The sequence below is a fragment of the Canis lupus genome, chromosome 17 (assembly GCF_003254725.2).
Source record: "Canis lupus dingo isolate Sandy chromosome 17, ASM325472v2, whole genome shotgun sequence".
Classification (NCBI taxonomy): Eukaryota; Metazoa; Chordata; class Mammalia; order Carnivora; family Canidae; genus Canis; species Canis lupus.
In genome coordinates this window covers 21800382-21811907 of record NC_064259.1, presented here as the reverse complement: position 1 = coordinate 21811907, position 11526 = coordinate 21800382, and the positions used below count along the sequence as shown (strand labels likewise).

Here is an 11526-nt window from a genome sequence, read left to right as displayed (position 1 = left end):
GTTGAGCATCTACCTTCAGCTCAGGTCATGATCCCAGGGTTCCCAGATAGAGCCCTGCATGGAGCTCCCTGCTCAGCAGGGAGTTTGCTTCTCCCTCTCCCTTTGCCCCTCCCCTCTGCTTATGCTCTCTCTCTCTCTCTCTCCCACTCTCACCCCCTTAACTCTCAAATAAATAAAATCTTGGGAAAAATTAAAAATAAAATTTAGTTCTTCTATTCCTTTTTTTTTTTTTTAATTAGGACTGTCCCTGGGTCACCTGGGTGGCTCAGTCAGTTAAGTGTCCAGTCATGATCCCAGAGTCCTAGGATGGAGGCCTGCATCAGGTTCCCTGCTCCTCAAGGAGTCTGCATCTCCCTCTCCCTCTTCCTCTACCCCTCCCTGCTGTGCATGTGTGCAGTCTCGCTCTCTCAAATAAATAAATAAAATCTCTAAAAAATAAAAATAAAAATAAATTGCAGCTGTCCTTGCCTTTTAGTACCTTATAGGTTTTTATCACCGTCTAATGATTTTCAATCTTTTAATAACCTGACTCTAACAATTGAGTGCCCTCTAAGCGCCCAAATCCTTCCTTACCTTGTGCAGTTCATCTGCTGACAGAGTTTTAGGTGTTCAAGGTCAGGTTTCTTATCTAGGAAATCCCTTTAGAGGATATATAAGAAAGGAACCCAGGACTGGAAGCCAAGAAACATGCATTTTAGCCTTTGTTCTGTCCTTTGGAAAGTCAGCTATTCACACCTCAGTTTCATGTTCAGTGGAGCATTGGATCAGTGATTCTCATCCCTGATGTTATATCAGAGGCACCTGCTGTCTTTTTAAAAATCCATTTGCCACCAATGAGTTTCAGACCCTGTATTTTCCCCAAGTTTTCTATAAAGAAGCATTTCAAGCATATCAAAAAGTTGAAAGGATAGTGCAATGAAGACACCATATACCCAGTTCTACAAATGTTAACATTCTGCTATGTATACTGAATAAATAAGTATATTTTATATGTTTTTTTGCTAAGCTATATGAAAGTAAATTGCAGAAATCATAACCCTTCACCCCTACACATTTAAGTAGGTATCTGTCAAGACTAAGATTATAACTATACTACTTTCTCTCCTACAAAAATTAACAATAATTTCCTAATGTCTAGTCCATATTCAAATTGTCTTTTATAGCTGATTTCTTCCAAAACAGTATCTAATCAATGGACTAAGACAACATCTCTCTCTCTCTGTCATAATTTGACATCAAACTTTTGCCTCCCCTCCTTCCTCCTCTCTACAGAAGCCACTCTAATGAGGGCCCCAGTGATCCCTACAGTACCAAGTCCCATGGTCAATTCTCCAGCATTATGTTACTCAGTATCTATCAGTTTTATTTTACACGGTTCCTCCACTCCTCCTTGAAAAACTTTCTTCACCTGGTGTCCAGGTGTCCACTTTCTTGGTTCTCCTCCTTCCTCATCAGCAGTTCTTTCTCTGTTTTCACCTCACCCACCCCTCAATGGAGGCATGCCAGGAGCTCAGTCTTTGGATCTCATCTCTGTCCACTCATTCCCTTAGTGGTCACACCTGAGTTTGGGTTTTGAAAAGCTAGGGGCTGAAGTTTTCAAATTTATATCTCCAGTCTTAACCTTTCCTCTGGATTCCAGATTGCATATTTAACTGCCTACTGACATCTTATGTCCAAAATCAAATTCCCAAACCTGCTCTGTAACCCTAAGGCTTCCCCTGTATCAGTGTATGGCAATTTCATTTTTCCAGTTGTTCAAGTAAAAAGCCCAGGAGCCAACTTAATTCCTCTTTCTCTCATGCCTTATATGTAATCAATCTCTAAATTCTGTCAATCAAATACCCACTCAGTGAAGCCTTCCCTGGCCACAGAAGGAAAGCAATACACACACACACTCCCTATTCTCCTTACCTCACTTTATGTTTTCCTATAGCACTTCTCACCATTTACTATTTTGTACTTGTTGATTTCCTTATTATCTGTCTTGCTCACCACAATGTAGACTTCCTGAGATCAGGAACGAACTAAGTCTTATACACTTACTGCTGTATCCTGGAGCCTAATACAGTGCCTACCACATCTATTGACAATCTGATGAATGAACGAATAAATGAGTCTGAGATGAGAGGTACCATACAAATTTTAATTAATAAATATGTTTAAATAGCAAACAATATTAAGGGTATACCAATAGTTTTAGCATTCAGGAGAGTTTATAAGCTTGTGGGAGTTTGGGGGTTTTTTCTTAGAGAATGTGCACTGAGCCAGGAGGGGCAGAGGGTGAAAGAGAATCTTAAGCAGGCTCCATGCCCAGCGTGAAGCCTGATGTGGGGCTCAATCTCACGATCCTAAACTCAGGGCCCTGAGATCACAACCTGAGCTGAAATCAAGAGTCGGACACTTAATTGACTAAGCCACCCACCCAAGCTTGCTCCTTCCTACAAGCTTGTTTTTAAAAAGAGATAGCAGTGGGGCACCTAGCTGGTTCAGTTGGAAGAGATTGCAGCTCTTGATCTCGGGATTGTGAGTTCAAGCCCCACATTGGCTGCAGAGATTACTTAAATAAAAAAAAAAATTTTAAAGAGAGATATTGGGGCACCTGGGTAGCTCAGGCAGTTGAGTGTCTGACTCTTGATCTGTGCTTAGGTCTTGATCTCATGGTCATGAGCTTGAGCCCCACATTGGGTTTTGCACTGACCATGGAACCCACTTAAAAAATTAAAAATATATATAAATAAATAAAAAGAGATAGCAAATGAACTATTTCTTGAAATTCCTGAATGGAGTAGAAAGGAAGCAGTGGCTTTCTAGTCTCATTACTTCAACCTGCATCCACCTGTTATCTACATGTAACACTCTGTTGGCAGTTGATAATATTAATTAAAATGTTTATTAATACAGATGCAATTCATGATTTGGGTTTGGGGGTGGGTTTTTGGGTGGGTGGGGTTTTTTTGCCTGAATCTACATAATGAGCCCTCTGTACCTTATTAAAGTGTAGAATAATTAGAGAATCCTGGCAGCCCAAGTGGAAGGGATGAAGGCCTTAGGGGAGGGGCACCCATCTCTTTGGAAGGGATGTGCCGAGTTGGGGAAAAGTACAGCTATTTAGCCTGGATTCTCAGTCCAGGAAAGCAGATGGAGGAGAACATTTATTGAACATATACTTTTGCAGAGTTTTAGACAGTGCCTGTGTTACATTGCTGAACACTGCATTCCTAGCACTTAGCGCTGGAATTCAAAACCAAGATCTAGAAGCTATTCCCCTCCTCCTCTACTGTTCCAAGAAATCCCATTGTCCAACTTACTGTCATACCTATGTCCCACCTGACTTATGGTTGGGAAGTACAGTCACAATTCTTATCTACGGGGTCAGTGATTCTGGCTCCCTGACTTATTCCAGGGGCCTGGGAACATGGGCAGTGTAGGGAGGGAGACTCTGCAGGAGAAGGCTGGGGCTCCCTGCACAATGCTGGCACCTTCCCAAGTACAGACACCTCCAGGCAGATGAGACAGCTTCAGAATTAGGCCCTATCCCTCCACAGCTTGGTATTACAGCAAAGGCTTCCTGAGGGAGTGAGACTAAAGGCTGGCAAGCCCAGGGGGCACCAGCTGGGTTCAAATCTGTGTGGTGGGTGTCCTCAGGTTGGCCCTCAATGCCTTCCATAATCTAGCCTTGACCTCCTAATTCAGTCCCATCTCTCTTCACTGGGGCCTGCTAAGTATTCGTCCCTTTCTGGATGAAGTCTCTCCTCACCCTCCACTCACCCTTCCACCCCTATTATACTTCCCTGCACTCCTCATTGGTTTGCTTCCCCGAACTGGCATTTAAGTCCCCTGAAGGCCAGAGCTTCTGAATCTCTGCACATCATCCCTCTAACCCTGCAGGCAAGAGCTCCTAAGGTGGCTGCCCTACTCACTTTGACAAATATGAACTGAGCACCTTCTGTACTCAGGGAACATGCATCCGCCATTCCCTCTGTCTCTTCAATCTTCCTCCCCACCCAGGTCCACCCCAAGAATGGAAGGAACCTGGGAAAGAATAGAAGCAAAAGCACAATGTCTAAACGCTGGACAGTGAGCATCTTCCTGGAGCTTAGTGTTTAAAGAAGTGAGGGAGAGGAGCTAGAAAGGATGGCTGGAGCTAGGTCACGAAGGAACTAGGATATTGTGGTTGGGAGTCAGGGTCTGATTCTGTGGCAGTGGGGGAGTTAAGTGATGCAATCAGACCCCTAGATTGGCAGCATCTGAAATCACATGGTATGCCTGGCTAATTGGGAGAGGTAAGGACTCTCTCATCCCACCAACCAGAACACTCCCAATGTCCTCTTCATTTATGAAGCAACAATAGGGACTTTCTCTGCTCTGTATATTAATGCAGATTTATTTAAATTAACACATGTATTTGGCGTTTCCTTGACAATTGGTAAGTTCTTCCTACTTATTATCTTAGACCGGTCACTGAGCCTTTTCTGAAGTGGGGAAAGGGAAGGAGGAAGGTGCCATAGACATCTTTGAGAATCTGCTAAAAAGTTTATTTTTATTTTTACTACTTTGTTTTAAAATTTGTTTTTCACTTTAGTGATCCTTTTGTTTTATTTTGTTCTGTTCTTTTTCTTTTATTTTCTGGTCTCTGACCTCTTTGGAATCATCTAAGGTGTATTCTGCTTAGGTCCTGGTTGGTACGGCTTAGCTTTTCCAGGAAATGCGCATATACTGGTCTAGAAACAATTTTACCTGGACTTTCCAGTGGCCCTCAACCTTGGTTGTACATTGGAATCACCTGGGGAGCTTTATAAACTACTGGTTCCTACCTCCCACCCTGAGTTTTTAATTTAATCAATCTGAGTGCTGTCCACACATCGAGTTTTTTCAGCTTCCTAAGAGATTCTAATGTACAATCAAGATTGAAAAGTACTGTGCTGGAGTATGTGGACGCCGAGCCAGGTCCCCAATCTTAGACCATAAGCTCCAAGGGTGTCCATTTAACTTCGCATAGTGAGCAACACCGCCCTGAGCAGGGTGGAGGGGAGAAAGTGCCCAATCTGAAAGACTGATGAAGTCTTGAAGCTGTAAGCAAAGAGGAGGTGTTCACATACATCCAAAAAAGCTGCAGAACACTTCTCAGAGATGCTGAAATGGAAGACAAAGAGCAGAAAGTTTAGCTGCCTTCATGAAAGATGGATGGAAGTCCAGAGGACAACACCCTTCCCACCTGTCCCCAAGAAGGACTGCAAACATTATCAAAAGGCTGACAGGGATCCCTGGGTGGCGCAGCGGTTTGGCGCCTGCCTTTGGCCCAGGGCGCGATCCTGGAGACCCGGGATCGAATCCCACATCGGGCTCCCGGTGCATGGAGCCTGCTTCTCCCTCTGCCTGTGTCTCTGCCTCTCTCTCTCTCACTGTGTGACTATCATAAATTAAAAAAAAAAAAAAAAAAAAGTTCAAAAGGCTGACAGTAACAGTCTTTGGGGAAAGTCAACAAATTAAATGTGTAGTTTAGTTGATGGGTGATGTGGGTGGGGAGAGGATGGCAGTAAAGCACCTATGCAGGTATGGAGAATTAGAGGTAATGGGCTGAAACTGGCTGCTGGAGGAGGGAAAGGTTTGGGTCATGGTCAAGAAGAGGCATTCTGCCGCCTTCAGCCCAGGGTGGGATCCTGGAGACCCGGGATCGAGTCCCACATCAGGATCCCTGCATGGAGCTTGCTTCTCCCTCTACCTGTGTCTCTGCCTCTCTCTCTCTCTCTCTCTCTCTGTGTGTGTGTGTTTCATGCATAAATAAATAAAATCTTAAAAAAAAAAGTCATTCCCTCCATGGATAGGAAGCAGGGTGGTGGTAGGAAGAGAACTTCAAGTGTGCTGGAGGTCAGACTCTGCCATTTATAACCATGGGACCCTGGGCAAGTTTCTTTTTCTTTTCTTTTTTTTTTTTTAGATTTTTATTTTATTTATTCATGAGAGACACACAGAGAGAGGCAGAGACATAGAGGGAGAAGCAGGCTCCTGGCAAGGAGCCCAATGCAGGACTCGATTCTAGGACCCTGGGATCACACCCCGATTCAAAGGCAGATACCCAGCCACTGAGCCACCCAGGCAAACCCTGGCCTCAGTTTCTTATCTGGGACTTATGTGAGGATAACCTCAGAGGAGCACACGATCTCAGATGATTATCATCAGGTCATCTCTAAAGTTGTTTCCATTGTGAAGTCCCATGAAGCTCGGAAATTTGAGCTCTGAAAATGCTTTGGAGGTTTCAAACTTGGTATCCATCAGAATCGCCTGGGTTGTTCACTACCTTACCAGGTAATACAACTCGGTAGATGGGCGAACGAGACCCACAGGTATTTTATAACTGTCACCTGTAGCTTCTGATGTTGCATGTGCTTTGGGAGTCATTGTTCTAAACTATTGTTTCTCAGCTCCTGGGGATCTTGTTAAAGGGCAGATTCTGAGCCAATAGGTCTGAAGCAAGGCCTGAAGGTCTGCATTTCTAACAAATTTGTAGATGGTGCTGAGACTGCTAGCTGTACCTCCTTGCCACTCAAAGCGTAAGCTAAGCAGCTTCCTAGCAGTAACATTTGGGAGCTTGTTAAATGTGCAGAATCTCAGGCCCCACCCAAGACTGACTGAATCAGAATCTGCATTTTAACAAGATCCCCCAGGTGATTTGCATGCACATTAAAGCTTGAGAAATCTATTCTAGAAGTGCCTTACTGACCAGGGAACCACAATTGAAATTTGGGATAATAATGGTAGAACAAGACTCAGTTTCTTAAACTGAAGTAGAAGTCAGAGGGGGTGGGATCCCTGAATGGCTCAGTGGTTTAGCACCTGCCTTTGGCCCAGGGCGTGATCCTGGAGACCCAGGATCCAGTCCCACATCAGTCTCCCTGTATGGAGCCTGCCTCTCTCTCTCTCTCTCTCCGTCTCTCATGAATAAATGAATAAAATCTTAAAAACAAAAAAACAGTCAGAGGGGCAGGGATTTCCATCTGTTTTAATTACTGCCATGCTTGTGGGTCTGGCACAGAGCAGGTGTCAATCAATATTTATAAAGTAAATGGACAATGTAAGAGTCCAGTTTCTGGAGTTAGGCAAGGGCCAGAGTGGAGGCAGGAACCACCATTACTTGATGCTAACTACTAGGGCCAAGGTCTGTCTGGCCCTCTGCCCAGGAAAGATTGGTTCTGAAGCTGTCCCAGAGCAGATCTCTGGCCACAGCAGACAAGAGCATGTTAAGTCGTCTCATCTGAGGCAATTAAAAGGCTACAGAATAGTGCAACCAGGAAAATACACCAGCCTTCTTAAGTAGATCTGCTATAGGAATCAGGGACTGAACCAACCAGTGGGGAGGTAGGTAGCCAGAGAAACCCCAGGCCCAGTAGGAGTAATTCCATGAAGCTGCCTGAAACACATTTGTCATGGGAAGAATTAAGTACACTCACCATCAACTCTATTACTCTATTTCCTCTGCTCAAAATAGATGTCAGTAAGATACATGCCAGGGTCAAAGGCAACCAGTGTGGCTCTGTGGGTTAAGACCAAATTCCATGTGCTATAAGTAGTTTGGGCAAATGTTAAATCCTACAAAGAACAAACAGTATTTGTTATTAACTGGCCTTAGAGGAATGGATTAATAACTCATATTTGAAATGATTATTATTCCTAGTCTTCAGGGGTGCCAGTCTAGAAAAGAAAACATTTCTATTTGTTCTTTTTCTTTTTTTTTCTTTTCTTTTTTTTTTTTTTTAGTGTGTTTGTATTTTCTATGTGTAGCATTATCCAGACTTTCTGGTTAACCCTGACAGTAGCAGTTAGGATTTCAGTGAAGTAAATTTATTCTTACTCTGCCCTAGCAACAAATTGGGCTGAAGATTTTTGATAGATTCCTCAAAATACCAGCCCCTATTTCCTAATGATTATTCTAAATATACTGTGAATACAGGAGAATGCTTTTTAAAGCAGTGTTGTTTTTCTCAAGTCACTTCATTTGGTTGATTCCCACAAGTAAACTGGGTAAATAGTCATTGTGCATTCCTAAGGGTTCATCTCCCTTCACCCTGGACTGGATCCCATGTTTAAGGCAAAGTGAAATGACCATATTAATGGCCATACCAGTCATGGCAAAGTTCCCATGAATAACTATTTTCAGAAGAAGAATAATTTTCCATCACTGCTATCTCCTAACTAACCTGATCTTCAACCTAATTTCTAACTGCCTCAATGAGCCCAGTCCTACAGAGGGACAATTCCATGAGTGTCTCTGCAACCTCTCCAAGGGCTTTGAAATAGTTCCCCTAGAGCACAGAGTCCCCCAAGTTGCTGGGTACATATGAAGAGGGAACAAGAAATCAGACATTGCACTCACTGGCTACCAGACAAGTGATTTAAACTCTGGTACTCAACGGTCCCTGCAACAAACTGGTATGAATGTACCATTGCACTTTTCTTGGCTCGTGAAAAGGACTGGCTAATTAGTTCTCTGTTGCTTTGGAATAGCGCTCAATGGCAAGTCACCAAAGTCATGCAAATTCTGTCTTTCCAAGCCATTTTTTAATGAGTCTATGTGTTTTTTGTTGTTGTTGTTGACTGAGAAAGATAGCAAGTTGTCATGTTCACAAAGATGACCTAACTTGAGCTTCTGTGGTTTGGGATCCTGCCTGCCTGTGTTTCACACCCTCTTTTGCCTCCAAGGCAGGAGCCTCCAGTCTCAGAGCCAGGAGATTGTGGTTAGTTTCCTGGCCTCCAACTGAGGTGGGGACACACCTGCACCCCTGAGGGAAGGAGAGCCTGTGGAGGGTCCATGAGGTTGGGGTTGAGTCATTCACCCAAGAGACATGTCAAATGGCATTAGAACATCAGTTTGGCATTTAAGGAGCAAGAACCCACAGAAAAATTCTTCTGTATGTTAACAATCCAGTCCATTTTTAAACTAAACCAAGAAAAGAAATTGACATTTGGTGTCACCTTACTACTACTACTTACTACTTACTACTACTAAGTCTGAGGTTTACTCTTCATGTGAAATCACTCCCAAAGGAAACCTCAGCTTCACTCACAAATCTAAGGAAGGTGAAGGGCCTCCACCTGATAATATATCTTCCCACAGGCCCCTCTCTTACAACTTCCCACACTTCACAGTCCTGTTCTAAGCCCATGCAAATTCAGAAAACCCCACTGTAAGCCACTGTCTTGGATTTTTCTACTCAAACCAGTTTCCACTCTCAGAAAATGACTTGAAATGTAATTTGAATAAACCTGAGCCTTCTTCCTCCCTGATGAAGGTCCATCTTCATGTGTATTCAAAAGAAACACAAGTTGGGGCACCTGGGTGGTTCAGTCAGTTAGGTGGCTGACTCTTGATTTTGGCTCAGGTTGTGATCTCATGGTCATGAGATTAAGCCTCAAGTCAGTCTCTGAGCTCAGTGTGGAGCTTGCTTGAGATTCTCTCGCTCCCTCTCTCTCTACCCCTCCCCCCCACTTGTGTACTTTCTCTCATAAATAAATATTTTAAAAAGAAACACAAGTTGAACTCCAAATGCCTTAAAGCATAAATCTTTGCTAAGCTTCTTGAAGAAGTGGCCATTTTTCTCACTCAAAATCCCACTTGAGAGCTACACCCAGTGCATTCTCTCTCCAGAAAGTAGCTTCATACTTTTTCCTGTATAAATCAATACAGCCTATGGATTCTCATTGTCCATCCATCCTAGCCATCACCTTAATCCAGCCACAAGAATGGGAGGCCAAGCAGCTCTGAATCCTCTCAAAGAAGGCTAGTGGGGGAGAAAGGCTGTAAGTACCTGTGCCTCCCGGGCTCAATCCCAAAAGTAAAAATGGGGAACAGGAGCAAAAAAATGTTGAGAGCACTGTGAGAACCTGAGGAACTTTCTCCATCCTTATGATGGTAGCCCTTCAAATGGAGTTGCCTTGAAGGGAGCTATACCTTCAAGGTATAGCTGCCTTGATGCCCATCAGCACATGCAAGGCCATCAGTAAAATCCTCAGGACCCACCATGGGGTCCCAGGACAACTTTACCCAAACAGGGATAGGTCAGAACAATCTGCATATGTTTGCCTCTCTGGGAAGAGCTTTTGAAGGACTCAGAAGGTTTTGATATAAAATAGTGTGTGACCAAAAGAGAAAAAACATGGTTTACATCAAGTTTGTTTCTCATTCCAGTAAACCATTTGAAATAAAGGAGGCAAAGTTTTTCCAGAGATGGCTTCTATGATTCAGAATAATTGGGTCCAGTTTAATTTGGTACACAATGGAGTGAAAGAGCTACATGGCTGCAAAACTGTGTTTTGCAGTTCCCAGCATCACCAATTAGCTCTATGACATAAAGGTTAATGAGATAAAACATCTATAAATCAAGTTGATGGCTGATTCAAGAAGAAAGCCCCCAACTCCTGCTACACTGTGATAACGCCATAATTTCACTCTTTCAGGCTATTTATTTGATTAAATTTGATTATGTGTGAAGATATACAAATGTATAATTATAAAATTCATACTTAAATTATAAACTACCTTGCCAAAGCTCCTTTCTAAATTCAGTTACTCAATACCCATTAGAAAATAAATCAACTGTTACCAGCATTAATCATATTGGAATTAACTAATTTGATGAGAAGTTTGGTAGTGACCCCCAAAGAGCTAAAGTCTGTTATATTCAAAAACTATGTTCCTTAAAATATGGAAATAAAATAAGCTCCTAGAAAATAAAGTTGTGGATTTTATTGACTGAAGTTATAGGGGAATTTGGAATTTAGAGAACATTTTGGGGAATCCTTTTATAATTTGAAGGATTCTATCTCACTTAAATCCTTTATTTGCATAGGTAAGTTTTCCAGATGCTTATGAGAAGAAGAAAAAAACAGCTCAGAGTCAGGGGAACCAGATTAACATCTCAACCGCTTAACAGCTCTGTGTCCTTAAGCAAAGTTACTTAAGTATCTGTGCCTCAATTTCTGTACCTGTAAAAAGGGATGATAATAGACTCCAACTCCTAGGATTTGAGGATAATATGTGAGAATTCATGTATATTGCTCAGCACAATGTCTGGCACATTATAAATGCAAAGTAAATTATGATGATTATGAGTCACATAAGGCCTAAATGTACTTAGACTATACTTCTTGAGCCTAGTGAGCAGAATGTGCAGCCTTGAAGCTGAGTTTAGTAAGACAATGTTCTTTTATTTTCATTTATCATGAAACTATAGTTACTCATTATCAAGCTAGTTTGAGTGTAATATTTAGTAATTTTTCCTTCTGTCAAGGACTTGATAAAGGATTTGATGCACCTTGTTTTTTTCCCCTTGCAGACTTTGTTTTAATTTTAAAGATTAAAAGATGGGGATCCCTGGGTGGTGCAGCGGTTTAGCGCTTGCCTTTGGCCCAGGGCACGATCCTGGAGACCCGGGATCGAATCCCACATCGGGCTCCCGGTGCATGGAGCCTGCTTCTCCCTCTGCCTGTGTCTCTGCCTCTCTCTCTCTCTCTCTCTCTCTCTGTGACTAT

The 11526-nt window shown here is 42.7% G+C and overlaps 1 long non-coding RNA gene across 1 annotated transcript; it reads right to left on the bottom strand.

The window, feature by feature from the left end:
- Nucleotides 1–3346: 3346 nt before the first annotated feature.
- Nucleotides 3347–7583, bottom strand: LOC118351220 (uncharacterized). The gene is made up of 2 exons (XR_004806312.2): nucleotides 7449–7583; nucleotides 3347–5133 (listed from the first exon to the last, which is right to left on the bottom strand). It is a non-coding gene; the product is annotated as an uncharacterized LOC118351220 (long non-coding RNA).
- Between the last annotated feature and the right edge of the window lie 3943 nt (nucleotides 7584–11526).